Source organism: Triticum dicoccoides, chromosome 7B, assembly GCF_002162155.2.
Source record: "Triticum dicoccoides isolate Atlit2015 ecotype Zavitan chromosome 7B, WEW_v2.0, whole genome shotgun sequence".
NCBI classification, from domain to species: Eukaryota; Viridiplantae; Streptophyta; class Magnoliopsida; order Poales; family Poaceae; genus Triticum; species Triticum dicoccoides.
Genome location: NC_041393.1, coordinates 361717394 through 361741718, shown reverse-complemented (window position 1 = coordinate 361741718; position 24325 = coordinate 361717394).

Genomic DNA, 24325 nt, shown 5'->3' with positions numbered 1-24325 from the left:
CCTGATAAATTGAACCCTCCTGAGAGTGGGGCACAAGGCAGAACAACCTCTTCCACAACGCGAAATGGGCCTCGATGCCCAAAAACAGCTCGCAGAGGGCCACGAAGCCCGCAATATGCAGTACGGAGGCAGGCGTGAGGTTGTGTAGCTGGAGGCCGTAAAACTCCAGTAGCCCTCGGAGAAACGGATGAATTGGAAATCCGAGTCCTGTTATTAAATAAGGTACTAGGCATACCCGCTCTCCTTGGGAGGGATTGGGGACGCTCTCCGCCTGCTCTCCGCCGCTATAGGTGGCAATCCCGGCTCGAACTGGGACCATATATGCTGGGGGGGAGGAGCCCCTTGGATTGAAGCACTACTAGCTTGGTATGCGGGACGGAACACCGCTCCCAATCTCCGGGCCGAGGGCTGGAGAGGCAAGAGGAGGAGCTGCTTCGACCAACCATGGTGGAATGGATCTCTGTCAAAAGCGCTCTGATGAATATTCACGGAGGGAAGGTGGTGTGAACTGGATCAAAATCCCCGTCTCTTTTATGGGCGGCTCATTTACGCGGCTGGGGGGGGGGGGTAAATGAAAAAAACCTGGCTTTTCGCATTCGTTTGACACGTGGAAGATGGTCATTATTGGGCACAGAAGCTGAGGAGAGCAGCACGCACTAGAAGCCGGACACTATCCGACAGGTACATGGAATTTGGACAAGAACCCGCCTTGCAATGCCAAAGACAAACTTGCGCGCCGGACTTATCGTCATTGAAGCCTAGTTCGGGGGCTGCTGAGGGAGTCCTGGATTAGGGGGTGACCGGATGGCTGGACTATGACCTTTGGCCGGACTACCGGACTATGAAGATACAAGATTCAAGACTTCGTCCCGTGTCCAGATAGGACTTTCCTTGGCGTGGAAGGCAAGCTTGGCGATATGATATGAAGATCTCCTCCCATTGTAACCAACTCTGTGTAACCCTAGCCCTCTCCGGTGTCTATATAAACCGGAGAGTTTTAGTCCGTAGGATGAACAACAATCATACCATAGGCTAGCTTCTAGGGTTTAGCCTCTCTGATCTCGTGGTAGATCAACTCTTGTACTACCCATGTCATCAATATTAATCAAGCAGGAGTATGGTTTTACCTCCATCGAGAGGGCCCGAACCTGGGTAAAAACACCGTGTCCCTTGTCTCCTGTTACCATCCGCCTAGACGCACAGTTCGGGACCCCCTACCCGAGATCCACCGGTTTTGATACCGACACCGCTCTTTCCACAACCCCGCGCCCGTCGACCGTAGTAGGGATTCCAGTGATCCCATAGGTGTCGTTCCCACTGACATTCTCTTCCTTCTTTCTTTCATTTTTTTTCTTTTTTTTCTTTTTTTTTCTTTTTTTTCTTTTTCCTTCTTTTTTTGGTCTAGAGTCTCATCCCGACTTGTGGGTGAGTCATAGTCTCCATCATCCATTCCTCACTAGGACATTGCTATAATAATGAAAATTGATGATCATCACACTTCTATTTACTTACAACTCAATTTTACAACTCGATACCTATAACAAAATATGACTCTATATGAATGCATGTGGCAGTGTACCAGGATGTGCAATGATCTAGTGCAATATGTATGTAAAAATGATGAACGGTGGCTGAGCCACAACTACTATGTCAGCTATATGATGATGCAAAGCAATATGACAATGAGTGCTCAAGTCATCAAAACGGAAGTGGTGGAAGTTGCATGACAATATAACTTGGCATGGCTATGGAAAGGCCATAATAGCTATGTGCGGTGGCTGTTTTGAGGAAGATATAACAAGGCTTATGTGTGATAGAGCCTATCATATCATGGGTTTTGGATGCACCAGTGAAGTTTGCACCAACTCTTGAGGTGAGAAAGGGCAATGCACGGTACTGAAGAGGCTAGCAAATTGCTAAAAGGTAAGAGTGTGTATATTCCATGGACTCACATTAGTCATAAAGAACTCATATACTTATTGCAAAATTTTATTAGCCCTCGAAGCAAAGTACTACTATGCATGCCCCTAGGGGGACAGATTGGTAGGAAAAGACCATCGCTCGTCCCCGACCACCACTCATAAGGAAGACAATTAATAATAAATCATGCTCCAACTTCATAGCATAACGAGAGACTATACATGCTTTGGGAATCACAAACCTTAACACCAATATTCTTACTAACCACAACCATTTACTAGTACCTGAGGGAGTCCTGGACTAAGGGGTCCTCGGGCGTCCGGCCTATTCAATATGGGCCGGACTGATGGGCTGTCGAGGTAAAGGAAGAAGGCCACCTCCCATGTCCGGTTGGGACTCCTGTATGCATGAACGACAAGATTAAGTGTCCAGATATACTGTTTCCTTTCTCTGTAAACCGACTCTGTACAACCCTAGGCCCCTCCGGTGTCTATATAAACCGGAGGGCTTATACCGGAGACAGGATCATAACGTTCATAGGCTAGACAATCTAGAGGGTTTAGACATTACGATCTCGAGGTAGATCAACTCTTGTAACCCCTATACTCATCGAATAGAAACAAGCAGGACATGGGGTTTTACCTCCTTTACAAGGGCCTGAACCTGGGTAAACATTGTGTCCCTTTGTCCATTCTTACCATTGATCCTCAGACATACAACTTCGGCCCCACTACCCGAGATCTACCGGTTTTGACATCGACATTGGTGTTTTCATGGAGAGCTCTGTTGTAATGTCAACGGGAGGATTGATGGCGCGCCTCTTCATCAATGATGATTGTGTGTCTAGGGAGACTTTTCTCCCGAGACAGGTCTTTGCGTTCGGCAGCTTCGTGCTACACGCCGACTCGATCATCCACCTCGAGTAGGTCAACAGCTACGCCCCTAGTCACCAGATCAGGTTCGGGAATGTGAACTACGCTGCTGATATCCAGGGGGATCTAATCTTCGAGGGATTCACGGCCCCAACTGCTGCTCCCCACCCTCATAAAGAGGGCCCTTCGGATTCGCTGTCAGATCCCATCTAGGGGCCATTGCTCACACCTGCCTCGGCCTTAGATCCAGGGCAGATCGCATTCTTCGATGATGGGAGGATCAACCCCGCCAGACTCTCTCCTACCATGGAACTCTCAGCCGGAGACCCAGATGCAATCACGCCGTTGGTAACCCCGGAACCAAATGGGACTCTCCCAGTCAATAGAGAGCCCGACTCGCCTCTGGAGGATAACTCCGAATCACTGAGGTCTACCCCCCGGACTCAATCAAGTGGCCGGCCCCGCAGATCCGCATACTCCCATCCAGCTTTTACTTTCAGACGAAGCTCTGGGATTAATTAAATCTCTCTCCATTACGGAAGCTTCGCCTCCGAACTACACCCAACACAGGTTGGGGGCTGAGGTCGGGGAATTTCACACCCCACCCACCACCCACTTAGTAGCCATTGTCGAAGATTTAACCGACATGCTAGACTACGCTTCCGAAGACATCGACGGTACGGACAATGATGTCAACGTCGAACAAAGCCAAACCCACCCACTACACGGCGTTGGACGGCCATTTCTACTTATGATGTATACATGGTGGACACTCCTGAGGAAAAGGACGACGATGGCGTTCAAGATCCAAGCAGGGACAAGCCCGCCGATGAACCACCAAAGGGACGGCGCCAGCGGTGCCGCTCACGATCGCGTCGGGCAAAGGATAGTACCACCGGCACCGAAGATAATGAAACATTGGACAACACCGAAGACCACCCCAAACAAGACGAGAGGGAGGAGGGTCAGTATAGCCCCAAGCATGCTGATCATGAGGACTCGAAGGGTAGTAATTACCTACCTATCTCTGAAGAGGATGTGAGCTCCGGTGACGAAGATTTCATCGTCCCGAAGGAACCCCTCAAACAAGAATGCTTCAATTGAAAGCTCATCACCACAGTGCGGAGCCTGGAAAAAGTAACAACAACAGCTTCAAGCTGAACAGGACACACTCAATGATAGGTGGACTAAGGTCATAGCCGCTGAAGAGTACGGCTTTGAGTAACCAGTAAAGAGTTACCCCAAGCGCAGGCTACTACCACAGTTTGACGATGAAGCCATCGAGCTAATTCTGTCGAAATACAACCATGCTGATCAACCAGACCGACCACCACGTGGACGGGATAAACCGGCCCATCATGCCGAACACCAGCCCACACCACCTCGCCGTAGAGGTAGGGAGGCAGCGATGCTAGACTACACATATGACCTATGTCAGGACCTGGCCAATAAAGATGGTCAGACCAGATTGATCTATGGTTCCAGAGGACACGCTCTGGCACGAGATGACGGCCACCAAACCTGGCGCGATCAACATCATCAAGTTCGAGGTCATCACCGAACACAGATGTCATCTGAACTATGTCACAATGTAGACAGGTATAGACGTGTGGCACACCCTATTTTCCTTACTGATGAAGTAATGCAGCACCAATTTTCGGAAGGGTTTAAACCCATAAACATCGAACAATATGATGGAACAACAGACCCTGCCATCTGGATTGAGGATTTTCTTCTCCACATTCGTATGGCTCGCAGAGATGCCCTCCACGCCATCAAATATCTCCCCCTGATACTGAAGGGGCCAGCACGGCACTAGTTGAACAGCCTCCCAGAGAGCTCCATAGGGAACTGGGAAGATTTAGAAGATGCTTTCCTGGACAACTTTCAGGGCACTTATGTCCGGCCTCTGGATGCCGACGACCTCAGTCACATAATCCAGCAACCCGGAGAGTCAGCGCGCAAACTTTGGTATCGGTTCCTCATTTAAAAGAACCAAATCATGGATTGTCCAGATGCCGAAGGCTTAGCGGCCTTCAAACACAGTGTCTGTGATGAATGGCTTGCCCGACACCTCGAGCAGGAAAAGCTGAAAACTAGTAGCACTGACAAAACTAATGACCCGCTTATACACGGGCGAAGATAGCTGGCTAGCTCGTAGAAGCAGCGGTTCCAGCAACCCTGGCACCTCTGAGGCTAGGGACGGCAATGGCTGGCCACGCCACAACAAGAACAAACACCGTAATAACAATGACGACGCCGAAGACACATCAGTCAATGCGAGATTCAGTGGTTCTAAATCCGGTCAGCGGAAGAAACCTTTCAAAGGCAACAGGGACGGTCCATCCAACTTGGACAAAATCCTCGAGAGGCCTTGTCAGATTCATGGTACCCCTGACAAGCCTGCTAACCACACCAATAAAAATTTCTGGTTTTTAAAAAGGCCGGTAAGTTAAATACCGAACACAAGGGTCAGAAGCAGTCCCCCCCCCCCGAAGTAAAAACAGTGAACATGATCTATGTCACTCACATACCCAAAAGGGAGCGCAAGCGCGCACTAAGGGACGTCTAGGCCGTAGAGCCTGTTGCCCCAAAGTTCAATCCATGGTCAGCCTGTCCAATCACTTTTCATCGCAGGGATCACCCAACCAGTATCCGTCACAGGGGTTCAGCTTCCCTGGTACTCAATCCTATCATCGACGGATATCATCTCACTAGGGTCCTTATGGATGGCGGCAGCAGTCTTAACTTGATCTATCAAGATACTATCCGCAAAATGGGCATCGACCCATGAAGAATCAAGTTGAACAACACTACCTTTAAAGGAGTAATAGCCGGCATGGAGGCCCGTTGTACAAGCTCATTAACACTACAAGTGGTATTCGGCTCTCCGGACAACTTCCGTAGTGAAGAACAGATCTTTGATATCATCCCTTTTCACAGTGGCTATCACACACTGCTTGGACGAACCGCTTCCACCCGCTTCAATGCGGTCCTGCACTATGCTTATTTCAAGCTTAAAATGCCCGGACCATGGGGCGTCATTACAGTCAATGGAAACATGGAGCGCTCCCTCCGAACCAAAGAGCACACCACGGCCCTAGAAGCCGAGGTATATGGTACCCTCATCAAGCCGAACAATTCATCAGCCATCAATACCAATGACATTGTTAAAAAAGTCCGGTCCGCACCTCATACAGATAGTTCGGTGGACCCGGACCTTGCATAGCAATTCTGCCTATGTCGACTGCCCTATAAGGCCGTGGTATATGTATCGTGTGTACATAACTACGAACTTAAAATACCTTGGGCAACACCGGAGGCACACTGCAGGAAAGGTCCATAGTACGGCTTGACCCTATTCAGACCTCACATACCTTTTTTCCTTTTTTCCCTTTCACTGCAGGTTCTTTTGAAAATCTAAAAGTTGTATGGTTTCATGAGGGCTCCCTCTTCTTTACAGACAACCATCTTACATCTCCTCTCGAAGGACTAAAAACTAAGGAGAAATGGCGCGGATGTGCGGCAGGGCACCATTGGGATCCTCAAACCATTACTTTAGGGCCGTGTGTAAACCTTTCCCTTATGTAAATTTTCTGGCATATAACATGACCTCCATATTTATGGCACTATTTGTCTAAACACGTCTCGATGTATTCATAAAGATATAAAGGAAGCAAATGATCACCACTTTTCATTTGGTACGTGTGTTATATCATCATTTGTATCCCCCCCTCACTTCTGATCGACGTACGTGCTTTAGCCCGGCCTTCGCCAGGGGCTGTCTTTGGCCCGACACATTTTAAAAGTCCGAACACCTATAGGGAACTCTTCGGCATCCTAGATATTGCATTATATGCATTGGCTCCGATTCATGTCTTTGGTCTATAATTGGGTTTCCCGGCTCTAGTGCTTACCACCTTACGTTCCGCTAGTTCGGCTAAGGTAGTAAAGGGAGAACTACTGCGATTGTATTTCTGGCTCGTCCGGTCAAGTACCTAAGTAGAGAAAACTGAAAAGTGACTGTCATGATGAGCGAGAGCTGGTCTGCAATCCGATGACTTAGTATTATACTACAGATCGCTAGCTATTCTTGCCGTGTCAAACGAGGGGCTGGGATTCGACCAGCCGCATTGCAAAGCCACCTTAATCCGGATTGCCACTCAATGCAACTGGGGTTAATACTTAACCCCACCAATGGACTGCTATGGCTAAGTGAGGGTAATAAAGCCGAATAGTCTGATTGCCTAGTTCACCTCGCGGACACCTCCTATACGGACCAAGACGTTGGATAAAGTGCGGCCACGTGTTTACGAACACCCCTATACTATTTACATGGGGGCAAAAGCCGACGACTGGCAACCTTCAAAAACACAAATAATAAACGGCCACACAAGAGGATAAAATTAACACAAAAAGCACAATCATAGCGCGGATTCACAACATGGTTTTCGGCACCTGATTACATTTAATCAAACACAGTGTCCTTTGAACACTGGCCCTCTACTATTCGGGCCCCTTCTAGGACCTCCGCAAAGTATCTCTCCGGATTCCGATGATCTTTGCCCTCAGGCGGCCCTGCTATCGCCACTTCGATGGCCTTCATCTTCGCCTGTTGCGTCTTCACGCGAGCGAAGGCCATCCGGGCACCTTCTATGCAGGCGGACCGTTTTATGGCATCAATCTGAGGATGCGCATTGACAAGCCAATTCACAAGGCTGAAGTAGCTGCTAGGCATGGGCTCGGCTGGCCAAAGCTGGACTATCAGATCCTTCATGGCCAAGCCGGCCACCTTGTGCAGCTCGGTCAACTGCTTCAGCTGGTCGTTGAGGGGCATCGGATGCTCTAGCACAAGATACTATGACCAGAACAATTTCTCAGTGGAGCTCCACTTTTCGGCTCGGAAGAACTCCGCAGCATCAGCAACACTCCTCGGAAGATCCGCAAATGCGCCTGGAGAACTCCAACTCTGTTCAGCAAGATATATCTCCTACTTCCAAATTTACTCTGCAGAAGAAAGGCCTTACCAGCCGCTATCTGCCTCGCCTGCTGGATCTCCTGGCGAGCACTCTAGGATTCAACTTGGGCCTCCTTGGTATCCTGGAGAGCCTTGGCGAGTTCGGATGCTTGGTCCGAAGTATTCTGCTCGAAGAACTCGCACTTAGTAATGGCGTCCTTGAGCTCTTGATCGACTTTGCCCACTCGAGCCTCATGTTTGCGGCAGTCAGTTTGCTCCGCCTCTAGCTCCTTCGCCGTTTTGTCAGTGGCTGCCCTGTTCACCTCCGCCTCCTTCTGGGCTTGATCAAGCATGCTCTTGAGGGATTCGACCTCGGTCGTGCCAACTATGATCATAATCACAAGATCAAATAAGTTAAAAGACTCAATACATATATCACTTCTGATATATAAGTTCTGCATACCTTGCGTTTCGTCAAATAGCTTGTTGATGCGGTCGAGCTCCTCATCGGCTAATTGAAGCTTCCGACTGAGCTCAGAAACTTCTGTGGCATGGGCGGTTGCCCCCAACATAGATGCCTGTCACACATTAGCACAGTATATTAGTAACTTCGTTTGGGGATCCTCTGCCCAGATTGTTCTAATCCGGACAGAGTCTCAGAGGCTACTGTCTATACATGGGTTCGTCCTTTCATATGAAAAAATTGTTAGAGAATTACATCGCATACCTCAAAGACTGTCAGTAGGCTGTTGAAGGCTTCGTTCAGTCCGCTTTTTGCAGACTGAACCGTTTCCATAACCACACCCATCATGGTGCGGTGCTCCTCCATGATGGAAGCACGTTGGAGCACCTCCTCCAGAGCATCAGTAGCCTCTAGATCAATGGGGGCCGCTGCGGGAGCTGTTGCTCCTCCCCCCTCTATTGAAGGGGGCTGCACATCCCTTTCTAGAGTCATATTGGTCTTCGGAATGGTGTGCGGTGGGAGCCCGGACTGTTGGGGCTCCCCGTTGTTCGTAGTCATGGGGGTCGCCTCCCCCAGGTCTTCAGCGATCGAGGTGTTAACCTTAGGCGCCTTCTCGACGCCCTTGTCCGCCCCTCCTTGGCTAGGAGGAGTCCTTTGGGATGACACCTCGGTGTCCTCCATGGCAGTAGGCTAGGGGGCCCGCGATGGAGCGTAACTCTCTGCCTCCTCAGGCGCCAGAGAGTTCCCCGACGAAGATGAGGCATTCAGAATGGCGCGAGGGGGACTAAAAACCAAACAATAACATAGCTTATATAACAAAGGTAGGTAAGAGAAAACTGAAGGGTGAAATTTCGGATACTTACGAATCGGCCAGGGGCTTCGCCCTGGGGGCCCTCTTGGGGACGTGCTTGGACTCTGAGTCTGAACAGACCGAGAGGGTAATCTTCCCCCTCTTTGACGTCGCCCCCTCCGGGTTCTCAGAGGTTGTCCTCTTCTTCCTCCTCCCCTTGAGGGGGGAGTTGCTTTCCACCTCCTCCTCCTCCTCCTCCTCTTTGTCTTCATCACACTCATGAGAGGAGACGATCTCGGTCAATCAGGACACAACATCCCAAGGGCCTCTGCGGCGGGGGCCACCCTTGGGCTCATGGCCCTTCTTCATCAGCGCCTGGTAGGGCGCCGGGACTAGCATCTCTATCAGCTGGGGAGTGGCTGTGTCTTCGGGCAGCGGAGCCGGACTATTGATCCTCTTTGCCTTTGTTGTCCATCCCTTTGAAGAAGTGAGCCGATAAGGTTCCTGTTGATTAAAAAATATTGACCGGACACGTCTTTAAAAAGTTTTAATAGTTATCGGAGTGGCCTAATTCTTGATGTCGAGCCCGACATCTTCAGTCTCCATGTGCCAGCTCTTTTGGTCCTTGAAGTGCAGCTTCCATATTCCCTCATGTGTAGTGCCAAAGAAGAGCTTCAAGGTCCGCGGCTCCTCCGGATTGAACTCCCACGTGTGGGAGGCCCGGCGCTGGCAAGGGAGGATGCGGCAGAAGAGCATGATCTGCACCACATTGGTGAGACCAACATTTTTTCCCAGCACGTTGGTGATGCGCTTTTGCAGCATCTACACCTCCGTCTAGGACCCCCAGTCGAGGCCCTTAGCGGTCCACAAAGCAAGCCTCGTGGGGGGTCCAGATCTGAACTCCGGAATTGCTGCCCAGTTTGCACGGAGGGGCAGAGTGATGTAGAACCATTCCTGCTGCCAGACCTTGACGGTCTCAATGAAGGCCCCTTTGGACCATGTGGCGTTGGGAAGCTTGCTTATCATGGCCCCGCTGCAGTCCACATGATGTCCGTCCACCACCTTTGGCTTCACATTGAAGATTTTGAGCCATACGCCAAAGTGTGGGGGGCGCGGAGTAGAGCCTTGCACACAAGGATGAACGCCGAGATGTCGAGGAAAGAATTCAAGGCTAGATCATGGAAATCTAGCCCATAACAGAATATGAGGCCCTAAAGGGGTGGAAAACCTAGCTCTCTAAGAAAATCGGGGAGGAAGACAACCCTTTCGCTGGGCGCTAGAGTGGGGCTGATTTGGCCCTCGTCGGGGAGACTGTGCGCAATGTCTGCGGCCAGGTACCCCGCGCTCCGAAGATTCTTCACTTCCTTCTTCGTGATGGAGGAGACCTCCCACTTTCCCTTGGAACCTGACCCGAACATGGCTGGGGAATGTGGTGGCGGTGAGGAAGATCAGAACTTTTTTTGGGCACTGGAGCTTGAGAGATTGAGAGGTAGAGGCTGGAGGAAGGCGTGGGAAGAAAGGAGAAATCTTTTGCCCTCTTATAGGCAGTAGAAATGCCAGCCGTCCCCCCACTTATGCCTTAAAACTCGCCCATTCCCGATGTGAGCGTGCACCATAGTCGGTTGGGTTACCCAAATCTCATTGATGAGAATCCCATAATAAGTGGGCATGATATCTATTCTGGCAAGACGGGCGAAGGGGGATCAACCTTGAATCACGAGTGTGAAAACGGTTCAAAATACTGTAGAGCCAAGTCTGGCGCTTCGCCGGAAAAAGTTGCCAGTAAAGACACTTTTTCTATTTTTATGTGTATATTCTGCCTTCGCGGCTAAGGGTTCTGAAAAATATATAGAGCCGGATATAGTTCTTTTATGAAGGGAAAGCTGATGTATGGTGTTCAACGAGAGGAACCCGCCTAGCAATGCCGAAGATAATCCGTGTGCCGAGCACATCGTCATTGAAGACTAGTTCAGGGGCTACTGAGGGAGTCTTGGACTAAGGGGTCCTCAGGCGTCCGACCTATTCAATATGGGCCGGAGTTATGGGTTGTCGTGTTAAAGGAAGAAGGCCACTTCCTATGGGAGTCCTGGACTAGGGGGTCCTCGGGCGTCCGGTATATTGGATGTGGGCTGGACTGATGGGCTATCAAGATACAAGACAGAAGATCACCTCTCGTGTCCGATAGGGACTCCCGTATACGTGGATGGCAAGTATAGGTTTCCGGATATGTTATTCCTTTTTGTAAAACTGACTTTGTACCACCCTAAGCCCTTTCGATGTCTATATAAACCAGAGGGTTAGATCGGAGGCAGGATCACAACATTCCTAGGCTAGCCAATTTAGGGTTAGCCAACATTGTGTCCTTTTTCCATAGTTAACTTCGGTCCTCAGACATACAGCTTGGGCCCCCTACCCAAGATCTGCCGATTTCGACACCGACATTGGTGCTTTCATTGAGAGCTCCCCTCTATCGTCCATAGAAGAACCGATGGCTCACCTCTTCATCAACAATGATGCTACGTCCAGGAAACCTTTCTCCCTGGACAGGTCGTTGTGTTCAGTGGCTTTGTGCTTCGTGCCAACTCGATCAGCCGCCTTGAGCAGGTCGACAGTAAGCCCCCGGCCACCAGATCAGGTTTGGAAACCTGAACTATGTCACAGACATCCGAGGAGATCTGGTCTTCAATGGGTTCCTGGCCTCGGCTTCATGTTTGTGCCCCTGCCAAGAAGACTCTTAGGATCCCCTGTTAGATCCTATTCAGGGGTCAACACTCATACCCACCCCAGCCTTAGATCTGGGGCGGGCCTCATTGTCTGAAGACGGGAGCATGAGCCTCGCCGGACCTCCTTCCCTTGTGGAACTCCCGACCGAAGACCCAGATGCAATCTTAGATTTGGCACTGGGCAATCACTCCGAACTGTCAAGGTCTGCGCTCATTGGGTCTGATTAGGTGTCCTACACCGAACCTAGCCCAGCAAATCCGCAGTTTCTGGTCCAATGTTTGCTCCTAGACGAAGCGTTGGGATTAATGCAGTCTCTCGCCATCACCGGGGCTTTATCTCCGAACTGTACCCATCTCGGACTGGGGGGGCCTAAGAGTGGGGAATTTTACGCCCCACCCACCAACCACTTAGTAGCCACTGTCGAGGATTTAACCGACATCCTGGAGTATGAGTCCAAAGACATAAATGGTATGGACGATGATGCAGACGCCGAACCAAGCCAAGTCCCACCCATCACAGGGCGTTTTACGGCCACTTCAAGTTACGACGTATACATGGTGGACACTCTTGATAAAAAGGACGACGAGGATGATTAGAATTGTAATGAGGACAAACCCGTTGACAAACCACCAAAGCACCGACGTCAGCGGTGCCGCTCAGGATCACATCGGGTGAAGGATAGTAATACCGACACCGAAGACAATGAGACTCCGGATGATGTCGAAGATCCCGAATACACCATCGAGCCCACATCTGAACAGGATGAGAGGAAAGAGGGTGAATATAGCCCCGAACACGGTGGTCATGAAGATTCGGGAGACATCAACTATATGCCAGAATCCAAAGAGGAGGTCACCCTTCGTGACGAAGATTTTATCATCCCAAAGGAACCCCTCGAACAAGAATGCTTCAAGCGATAGCTTATTGCTACAGCCTGGAACCTGAAAAAGAAGCAGCAACAGCTCAAAGCCGAACAGGACACGCTCAATGAAAGGTGGACTAAGGTCCTGTCCGCTGAGGAATACGGCCATGAGCGACCTGTCAAGAGTTACCCTAAGCACAAGCTGCTGCTGCAATTCGACGATGAAGCCCTCAAGCCAATACCATCAAAATACAATCAGGCAAACCAACCAGACCGACAACCACGTGGACGGGATAAAGCGGCATATCAAGATGAGCACCAACCCGCACCTTCTCGCCCAAGAGGTAGGAGGACAGCAGCTGCGGGATACACATATGACTTGCAACATGACCTAGCCAGTAAAGCTGGTCAGACTAGATCAATCTACGGATCAAGGGGCCGTGCCCCGGTGCGAGACAACGGCTATGAAGCCCGGCGTGATGACCATTACTATACTCGGGATCAGAACCGAGCTCAGATGTCCGCCGATCTCCGCTGTGATATTGCGTGATATAGAGGGGTCGCACACCCTTTATGCTTCACCGATGAGGTCATGGAACACCATTTTCCGGAAGGGTTTAAACCCGTAAACATCAAACAGTACGATGGAACGACGAATCCGGCCGTCTGGATTGAAGATTTTCTTCTCCACATTCACATGGCTCGAGGAGACAACCTTCACACCATCAAATATCTTCCTCTAATGCTGAAAGGACGAGCACGGCACTGGCTAAACAACCTCCCAGAAAACTCCATTGGAACCTGGGAAGAATTGGAAGATGCTTTTCTGGCCAAATTTTAGGGCACTTATGTCCGGCCACTGGATGCTGACGACTTGAGCCACATAATCCAGCAACCAGGCGAAACAGCTTGCAAACTTTGGAATCGGTTCTTAACTAAAAAGAACCAGATCATGGACTTTCCAGATGCCGAAGCCTTAGCGGCCTTTAAACACAACATCCGCGACGAATGGCTCGCCCGACACCTCGGGCAGGAAAAGCCGAAGACCATGGCATCCTTAACGGCACTTATGACCCGCTTCTGTGCGAGCGAAGACAGTTGGTTGGCTCGTAGAAGCAACAGCTCGGGTGACCCCGGCACTTCTGAGGTGCAGGACGGCAATGGAAAACCTCACCGCAATAAAAACAAACATCAGAACAATAATGAAGACACAGACGATACGACAGTCAATGTCGGTTCCAGCAGCCCTAAGTCCGGTCAACGGAAGAAACCTTTCAAAAGCAACAAGGACGGGCCATCCAGCTTTGGACAAAATCCTTGAGAGGCCCTATCAGATTCAGGCCACACCCGATAAGCCTGCAAACCACACCAACAAGAATTGTTGGGTTTTCAAACAGGCCGGCAAAATAAATACTGAACATAAGGGAAAGGGAGCTCCAAGAGAAGATGATGATGAGCCCCGTCAGCCGAACACCGGGGGGCAGAAGCAGTTTCCCCCTAAGGTGAAAACAGAGAACATGATCTATGACACTCATATCCCAAAAAGGAAGCGCAAGCGCCCACTAAGGGACGTCTACACTATAGAGCCGATCGCCTTGAAATTTAACCCATGGTTAGCCTGCCCCGATCACTTTTGATCGCAGGGACCACCCAACAAGTATACTCATGGGGGTTCGGCCGCCCTGGTACTTGATCCAATTAATGATGGATACCACCTCACCAGAGTCCTTATGGACGGAGGCAGCAGTCTTAACTTGATCTATCAAGACACTGTCCGCAAGATGGTCATGGACCCATCCAGAATCAAGCCCAGCAACACTACCTTTAAAGGTGTGATACCGGGCGTGGAGGCCCGTTGCATGGCTCACGTACACTGGAGGTAGTATTCGGCTCCCCAGACAACTTTCGCACCGAAGATTTAATCTTTGACATTGTCCCCTTCCGCAGTGGCTACCATGCACTACTCAGAGGAACTGCTTTCACCTACTTTAATGCAGTTCTGCACTATGCTTACTTAAAGCTTAAAATGCCCGAACCTCGTGGCGTTATTACAGTCAATGGTAATATGGAGCACTCCCTCCGCATTGAAGAGCACACCGTGGCCCTTGCAACTGAAGTGTATGGCGGCCTTATCAAGCCGAACAGTTCGCCGGCCATTAAAGCCAATGACGTATCCAAAGTAGTCCTGTCCATGCATAATAGCAATGAATCAACGGATATAGACCATGATTAGTAGTTCAGCCTCCGCCGGCGGCCCTATCAGATTGCAGCAGATGTACCGCGCGTACATAATTATGCACTAAAAATACCCTGGGCGGCACCGGAGGCACACTGCGGAAAAGGTCCACTGTACGGCTTGACCCTATCAGGACTGCATACATCTTTTTCTCTCTCGTTGTAGGTTCATCAAGAGCCCTACTCGCTAGATGGTTGTTGCTTGAGATCCTTTTACGGCTAGAGCTTCCCAACCATCAAATACTCCTATCAAAGGACTTATTAATAAGGAGAAGGGGCGCAGACGTGCGACATTGCATCACTGGAGTTTTTCGTACTATGATCTTTAGGCCCTGTGTTAGACTTTCCCTTATGTATAACTTTTCCTTTTCGGCATGTAACATGACCTTAATATTGAATGGCATTGTCTGTTGAAACACACCTCGACGCATCAATAAGGATATAAAGGAAACAGATGATTATCACCTTTTTGGTTGGATTCTTGTATTTTCTCGTCATCTGTGTCCCCTCCTTATGTTCAACTGACATATGTGGCTCGGCACGACCTTCATACCAGGGGCTATCTTCGGCCCCGCAAACTCTTAGGTCTGAACACCTCTAGGGAACTCTTCGCGTCCCAGATATTGCATTATATGCATTGGCTCCGAATCATGTATTTGAGCACTGGAAGAAGAGTTCCGCAAACATGATTCGGAGCCGATGCATATAATGCAATATCCAGGACTCCTTACGTTCCGCAAGTTCGGCTAAGGTAGTAAAGGGAGAACTACTGTGATTGTATTTCTGGCACGTCCGGTTAAGTATCTCAGTAGAGAAAGCCAAAAACTGACTGTCATGATAGGCGAGAGCGGGTCAGCGATCCGATGACTTAGTGTTATACTCCAAATCGTTCGCGATTTATGCCATGTCATACGAGGGGCTGGGATTTTGACTAGCCGTGGTGCAAAGGCGCCGTACTCTGGACTGCCGCTCATGCAAAGAAGGGGCTAGTACTTAGCCCCACCAATGGACTCTTATGGCTAGATGAAAGTACTAAAATTGCATAGTCTGATTGCCTACTTCACTTTGGAAGACGCCTCCTACACCGGACCAAGACATTGGATAAAGTGTGGTCGTGCGTTCCCGAACACCCCTATAATACCTACGTGGGGGCAGAAGCCGATGACTGGTAAACTTTCAGATTTATAAACGGCCAAATAGGAGGATAAACTAATTATAAAGCGTAAGCATAGCTATTATACATCATGAATTTATTACACGAATCTTACAAACCGGACTCAACTATTCAAATATGATGTCCTTTGAGCACTGGCCCTGTACTCCGTGGGCTCCCTTGAGGACCTCGTCAAAGTACTTCTCCGGCCCCCTTAAGTTTAGATTTATGTAGCATAGAATCAAATTTGTTTACAAGGATGACTTGCTGAAATGGATCTCCTTCCTGCCCCCTTAAGTTTAAATTTTGTTTATATTCTTCTTTTCTTCTTGGTTACCTCTTGTAATCATGTTGTTGTAACTGTTACCTGTTTTTAATAAAAATTTTGAAATGCTGTGGGGGTTTGCCCCACAGTTCACAGTCAAAAAAAACTTCTCCGGCCGCCGGTGATCCTGCGGTGGCAATCTCGGTGGCCTACATCTTTGCCCACTAAACCTTGACGCGGGCGAAGGCCATCCGGGCACCTTCTATGCAGGACGACCACATGAGGGTCTCGATCCGAGGAAGCGCATCCACCAGCTGCTTCACGAGTCCGAAGTGGCTGCTAGGTATGAATCGGCCGGCCATAGACGGACTATTACATCCTTCATCGCCAGTCCGGTCAACCTGTGCAGCTCGGACAGCTGCTTCAGCTGGTCACTAAGGGGCACCAGATCTTCTGGCGCAAGGTACTGCGACCAGAACTGCTTCTCCATCGAGCTCCCCTCTTCAGCTCGGAAGAATTCGGTGGAGGCTGCGATACTCCTCAACAGATCCGCAAAGACGTCTGGAGAACTCCAAACTCGGGTCAGCAAAATATATCTCTTACTAGTAAATCTACTCTACATGATAAAGGCCTTACAAGCCACAATCTTCCTCGCCTCGTGGATCTCCTGGCGAGCGCCATGGGCTTCAACTCGGGCTTCCTTCATGCTCTCAAGAGCTTTGGTGAGCTCGGAGGCATGCTCCGAACTCTTTTGCTCCAAGGACTCGCACTTGGCGATGGCATCCTTGAGCTGTTGTTCGACCTCCCCCACCAGTGCCTCATGTCTTCGGCGGGTGGTTTGCTCCACCTCCAACTCCTTGGCCGCTTTATCCGCGGCCGCTTTGCTCACCTCCGCCTCCTTCTGGGCTTGGGCGGGTGGTTTGCTCCACCTCCAACATTTTTAGTCAGTTTAAACGACTAATACACATATAACTTTCAGGTATGTTGTGCTACGGCATACCTTGGGTTTCGTTAATACTCTTGTTGATGCGGTCGAGTTCCTCATCGGATAGCTGAAGCTTTCGATCGAGCTCGGCTATCACTGCGGCCTAGGCAGTAGCTGCCGACATCGAAGCCTGTCGAACAATATATATGGCATGTTATCAACCTGTTTTGATCCTCTATCCGGATTGTCCTAACCCGGACATAGTCTCAGGGGCTACTGTCAACACATGGGTTTCGCATCACACATATATATATGTACAAAAAACTTGTAAAGAATATTACATCTCATACCTCAAAGCCTGTCAGTAGGATGTTGAAGGATTCGGTTAGTCCGCTCTTCGCGGACCGAACCTTTTCCATAACCGCACCCATCAGGGTGTGTTGTTCCTCCATGATGGATGCATGTTGCAGTGCTTCCTGCAGAGTGTCAGCAGCCTCCGAATTAACAGAGGCCGCCGATGGAGCTGCTACTCCTCCCCCCTCTTTCAAAGGAGGGTGTTGGCCCGAACCCGGAGCCGTACCGGTCTTCAGTACGGTGTTCGGCGAGGGCCTGCACTGTTGAGGCCCCCTCACTGGTCATGTTGGTCGTTGTGCCCCGCTCTACAACATCCGAGGTGTTGTCCTCGGGGGCCTTCTGGATGTTCGTGTCCGCTCCTCCCCGGCCAGGAGATGGCCTTTGGGACGACACCTCGGTGTCCTCCATGGCAAGGGGAGAGAAGGCGCGGGATGGCCCGTCACTCTCCGCCTCTCCAGGTGCTAAAGAGTTTCCCTCCGGAGAGGAGGGAATCGAGATCTCATGCGGAGGGCTGAAAAGTAGAAAAAGATTGGATATGACAGAGGTAGATTAAACGATAATTGAATGAGTATGTTTTTGATACTTACATCTCGGCCAGGGGCTTCTCCCTTTGGACCCTCTTCGGGCTATGTTTGGACTTTGAGTCCAAACTATCCGAGAGTACCACCCTCCCCTTCTTCGGTGTCGCCCCCTCCAGGATCACGAAGGTTGTCCTCTTTCCCCTCCTCGTCTTGAGGGGGGGGGGTCGCTCTCCACCTATTCCTCCTCCTCCTCCTCCTCCTCCTCCTCCTCTTCATCCTCTTCTTCCTCATGAGAGGAGACGGCCTCGATCTCTCCGAACACTGCTTCCGGAGGGCCTTTGTGGCGGGGCCCATCCTTGGGCCCCTTGCACTTCTTCTTGGTCTTCTTCTCCGGCGCCTTATACGGCGCCTAGACTAGCATCTCCTCCAGCTGAGGAGTGACTGGGTCTTCGGTCAACGGAGCCGGACTCTTGATCCGCTCCGACTTCTTGGTCTAGCCCTGTAAAGGATGGGCTAATGAGTTCTGTATCGACCGAATATATAAACTGGGTATGTCTTCAGAAAGTAAAAATACTTACCAGAGAGGCCAGATTCGCGGCGTTGAGGCCGACGTCTTCGGTCTCCATTGGCCAGCTCTTCTGCGCCTTGAAGAACAACTTCCACATTCCCTCGTGTGTGGTGCCGAGGAAATGTTGTAGAGTCCGCGGCTCCTCCGGCTTGATCTCGCACAAGGGGAAAGCCGGGCGCTAGTAGGGGAGAATGTGGTGGAAGAGCATAATTTGAACCATGTTGGTTAGACCAACGTTTTTCCCAGCATGTTGGTGATGCGCAGTTGTAGCATCTGCACCTCCGTTTGGGACCCCCAGTCGTGGACCTTTGCGGTCCAGGAGACGAGCCTCATGGGGGGTCCCGATCTGAATTCCGGAATGGCCGCCCACTTAGTGTGGCACGACTCAGTTATATTGAACCACTTCTGTTGCCAGATCTTGACGGTCTCCACGAAGGCCCCCTTGGGCCATGTGGTGTTGGGTAGCATGCGGATCATAGCTCCACCGTAGTCCGCGTGCTGCCTGTCGACCTCCTTCGGCTTCACGTTGAAGACCTTGAGCCACAGGCCGAAGTGTGGGTGGACACAGAGGAGAGCCTCACACACGACGATGAACGTCGAGATGTGGAGGAAAGAATTCCGGGATAGATCATGGAAATCTAGCCCGTAGTAGTACATGAGTCCATGGACGAATGGGTGGAGTGGAAAACCTAACCCTCTAAAGAAATTCGGAAGGAAGGCAACCCGTTCGCCGGGCTCCGGAGTGGGAATGACTTGACCCTTGGGGGGAAGCCTGTGCGCGATATTGGCAGTGAGGTATCCCGCACTCCGGAGATCTTTAATCTCCTTCTCTGTGATGGAGGAGGCCTCTCACTTGCCTTTGGAACCGGATCCTGCCATGGTCGGAGGAGGTGGTGGTGGTGGTGAGAAAGACGGAAACTTTTCGGGCACTAAGAGCTTGGGAGATTGGAAGGCTGAGGAGATGTGAATGCGTGGGGGGTAAAGTAAGGATCCATTACCCTCTTATAGGCGGTGAAAATGCCAACCGCCCCCACTCGTGCCTTGAATCTCGCCTATTCCTAATAAAAGCGTGCACCGTAAACGGTTGGATTACCCAAATTATATTGTTGAGCAATCCCGTATTAAGTGGGCACGATCTCTGTTTTGACAGGACGTGCTAATGGGGCGCGGCCTCGAAACACGGAACGAGTGGTGTGAAAACGGTTTAAAAACATCGAAGGGTCAAGCCTGACGTTTCGTCAAAAAAAAGTTGTCAATAAAAGACAATGTTCTTATTTTTTATATATCCTACCTTCGCGGCTAAGGGTTGTGTTCATTACGAAAAGTCGGATACAATTCTTTTATAGAGGAAAGCCGATGTACACTATTCATGGAACCCGCCTTGCAATGCCGAAGATAATCTGCATGCCGAACACATCGTCATCGAAGACTGGTTCAGGGGCTGTTGTGGGAGTCCTGGACTAGGTGGTCCTCGGGCGTCCGGTCTATTGCATGTGGGCCGGACTAATGGGTCGTCAAGATACAAGATAGAATATCACCTCTCGTGTACGGTAGGGACTCCCGTATACGTGGATGGCAAGTATAGGTGTCCGGATATGTTATTCCTTTCTGTAGAACCGACTTTGTACCATCCTAAGCCCTTCCGGTGTCTATATAAACCGAAGGGTTAGATCGGAGGCAGGATCACAACATTGATAGGCTATCCAATCTAGGGTTAGCCAACTCGATCTCGTGGTAGATCAACTCTTGTAACCCCTATACCCCTCGAATATAATCAAGGAGGAGTAGGGTTTTACCTCCATTAAGAGGGCCCAAACCTGGGTAAACACTGTGTCCTTTGTCCATAGTTACCTTCGGTTCTTAGACATACAGCTTGGGCCCCCCTACCCGAGATCTGCCAGTTTTGGCACTGACACTTCCCATGTCCGGTTGGGACTCTTGTATGCGTGAACAACAAGATTAAGTATCCTGATATACTGTTTCCTTTATCTGTAAACTGACTCTGTACAGCCCTAGGCCCCTCCGGCGTCTATATAAACTTGAGGGCTTAGACCGGAGACAGGATCATAACATTCATAGGCTAGACAATCTAGGGTTTAGCCATTAAGATATCGAGGTAGATGAACTCTTGTAACCCCTATACTCATCGAATACAATCAAGCAGGATGTAGCATTTTACCTCCTTTAAGAGGGCCAAACCTGGGTAAACATTGTGTCCCTTTGTCCATTCTTACCATTGATCCTTAGACATACAACTTGGGCCCCCTTACCCGAGATCTTCCGGTTTTTACATCGATGGTACTTCCCACATATTATCATCTCTATATTTCAAAACTACTGCAAGGAACCAAACATATCATATTCAATGATCCATAAGTTTTATGTAGGATTTTATGACTAACCATGTGAATGACCAATTCATGTTGACTCTCTAAATAGATATAAGTGAAGCACGAGAGTTTAATTATTTCTACAAAAGACCATGCTCTAATAACTATAAGTGAAGCAAAATAGCATTCTTCAAATAACAGTTTTCTATGTGAAGAGAAATAGGCAATCCAAACATCAAATGATATAAGTGAAGTACATGAAGCATTTTATAAAGCCATACTCAAAAGATATATGTTAAGTGCAATGAGAATTCTATAAATCAACCATGGACTATCTGATACCATCATGGTGCATAAAAAGAATGAAAACTAAACACAAAAGACGCCCCAAGATTTACACATATCACATGAATGAAACGAAGATGAAAACATACCAATACTTGTTGAAGAAAGATGAGATGCCTTCTGGGGCATCCCCAAGCTTAGATTCTTGAGTCTCCTTGAATACTTACTTGGGGTGCCTTGGGCATCCCCAAGCTTGAAATCTTGCCTCTCCTTCTCCTCATATCGAGACCTCCTTGATCTTTGAACACATCACCCACACGAAACTTAACAGAAAACTGGTGAGATCCGTTAGTATAACAAAGCAAATCACTAATTTAAGTACTATTGCAAACCATTTCATATTTTTTTTGCATTGTAGATATTGTATTATAACTTTTCCATGTCTTATACCACCAATAGAATCGATTAGTTTCATCAAAACAAGCAAAACAATGCATCAAAAACAGAATTTGTCTTAAATAGGACAGTCTATAGCAATCTGAACATCTACCATACTTCTGTAATTCCAAAAATTCTTAAACATTAGGAAAAAATAAAGATTGTTCATATAAATATTGTGTAAAAATTTCAGAAACTTTTGATGTTCCAGCAAAAAATGTAAAATCGCGCACTACAGCCAAATTTTCTGTTTTTACACCACACATACCAACAAGCAATTTAGTCATCCTAAAGGTAAATCTTGGCAGATTATTTATAATGTAATTTATTTGTACAAGGGTATAATTATTTTGTTGAGAAGTTTCTGTAATTGATATTCACAAAGTTTCCATGGGCATGAATAAAGTTCAAGGCTAGCTCCCACTTTAACAATGCTCATCTCTCTCACTTTCACTTTTCTTTTTCAAAAAGTTTTAGGCTCCCCTCTATATTTTTTGTTTTTAAACTTTATAAAAGGACACAGCTGAATAAAATGACTCTCTAAAACTTCCGGGTTGTCTCCCTGGCAGCGCTTTCTTTAAATCCATTAAGTTAGGCATAAAGTGCTCAAGTAATGGATCCACCCAGATCCCAAGGTATATCAAAGCCAATTTTAATTTAAAATGATTTGGAATTTATTAGTGAGCACAAAGCAACATATATCATGAAATGACGAAGTCTAACTCTCTTCCTATGCATTGGCATGTCATACAAAAACAATTCATGCACATCATGCAAAGGCCAATACATAGCATAAGCAGTTTCTTGCAATTTTATCGTGTTGGAAACATAAAGAGGTGGAGGTGTAGTTCCTCTCTCATAATAATTGCAAGTAGGAGCAGCAAGCACATGGATATTATATTCATCAAAATTATCATGTGCAATGGTAAAAGGCAACCCATAAATGTAGTCCTTAATTAGTACAAACTTCTCCGTTATAGTATAGTTTGGAGAATTTAAAAATATAATAGGACTATCATGTGTGGGTGCAATAGCAGCAATTTCATGTTTAACATTAGGAACTATATCAAGTTCATCTCCATAATCATAATTCATATTGGCATCAAGGCCACAAGAATAGCAAGCATCAAGTTCATCAGAAAGGGGTATTTCAAACGAATCAGTTTAATCAAAGCAATTATCATATCATTCATCCTTTGGTAATTACGAAGGGACATTTAACAATGTATGAGTTGAAGAGTTACTCTCATTAGAAGGTGGGCATGGGTAGCTAATCCGTTCTTCCTCCGTTTGTTCTTTGCTCTTCTCATCATCTTTTTCATCCAATGAGCTCATAGTTTCATCAATTTCTTCTTCCATAGACTCCCGCAAAATATTAGTCTCTTCTTGGACAACTGAGACTTTCTCAATAAATGCGTAAATATCATAATTGTATTTATAATTCTCATAGCAATATTTAAGTATAGCAAAAAATTTAGGTCTATAAACATCATCATCAAAAGCTTCATACTTTTCAAACAAATATTCATTTTCATAAGCACCCTTAAAAGCAACAAATTCTTCTATTCATTCCACATCATAGTAATCATATCAACAATTAGCATAAGAAGCTAAGGTTTCATAATCATTAAATTTGCATGGGAAGGGAAGGTGTGGAGCCTTCATCCTTGAGCAACAAGTATAATCATATCTCTAGCATAAATTCCAAGCATACCAATGCAACATATCAATTTGATCCCATAATAGTTTCCCTTTTTGTGTCAAGTGATAATCCATAAAGTATTCACATTGATCCAATGTGTCTCCCATTATCAAGTTGAATGGGGTTTTCTCAGGATCATCAAAGTAGTGTTTAATATTTTTCACATAACAAGCATCGACGGTTTTAGGAGGTTCCCCATCTGCATGAGTAGCAACTACAACTAACTTTTTTGGTATTACGTGTTCCATATCCATAACCAAAGATAGAGAACAACTTGGAACAGAAAATAAAAACTACTTAGTGATAAAGCAAACAAGCACACACGATAATATTCACCCCACGCTATTGCTTCCCGGCAACAGCGCCAGAAAAAGGTCTTGATAACCCTCAAGTATAGGGCATCATGTGTATCATTTTTCAATAAATAAGAGTGTCGAGCCCAATGAGGAGCTAAAGGTAGAACAAATATTCCCTCAAGTTCTATCGACCACCGATACAACTCTACACACACTTGATGTTTGCTTTACCTAAAACAAGTATGAAACTATTTTTCAAGAATAAAACTACGAGTACTTTGCGAGAATAAAACTACGAACAAATTGCGAGATAATAAAAGTAGATAGATTTTGTCAACAAGAAAGTCATTTATCCCTAGGCAATTGATAACTAGACTAGCAATCATTATTGCAATTTTACATGAGGGAGAGGCATGAGCTAACATACTTTCTCTACTTGGATCATATGCACTTATGATTGGAACTCTAGCAAGCATCCACAACTACATACCCAAGATCATTAAGGTCGTAAAACCGAACCATCGCATTAAGTATCAAGTCCTCTTTACTCCCATACGCAATAACCCATTTATCCGTGTTCAGGCTTCTGTCACTCTGGCAACCGACAATAAGCAAATTATGAACATATTGCAACACCCTACAGCGGGATCCCTCGCGTTTGCGTT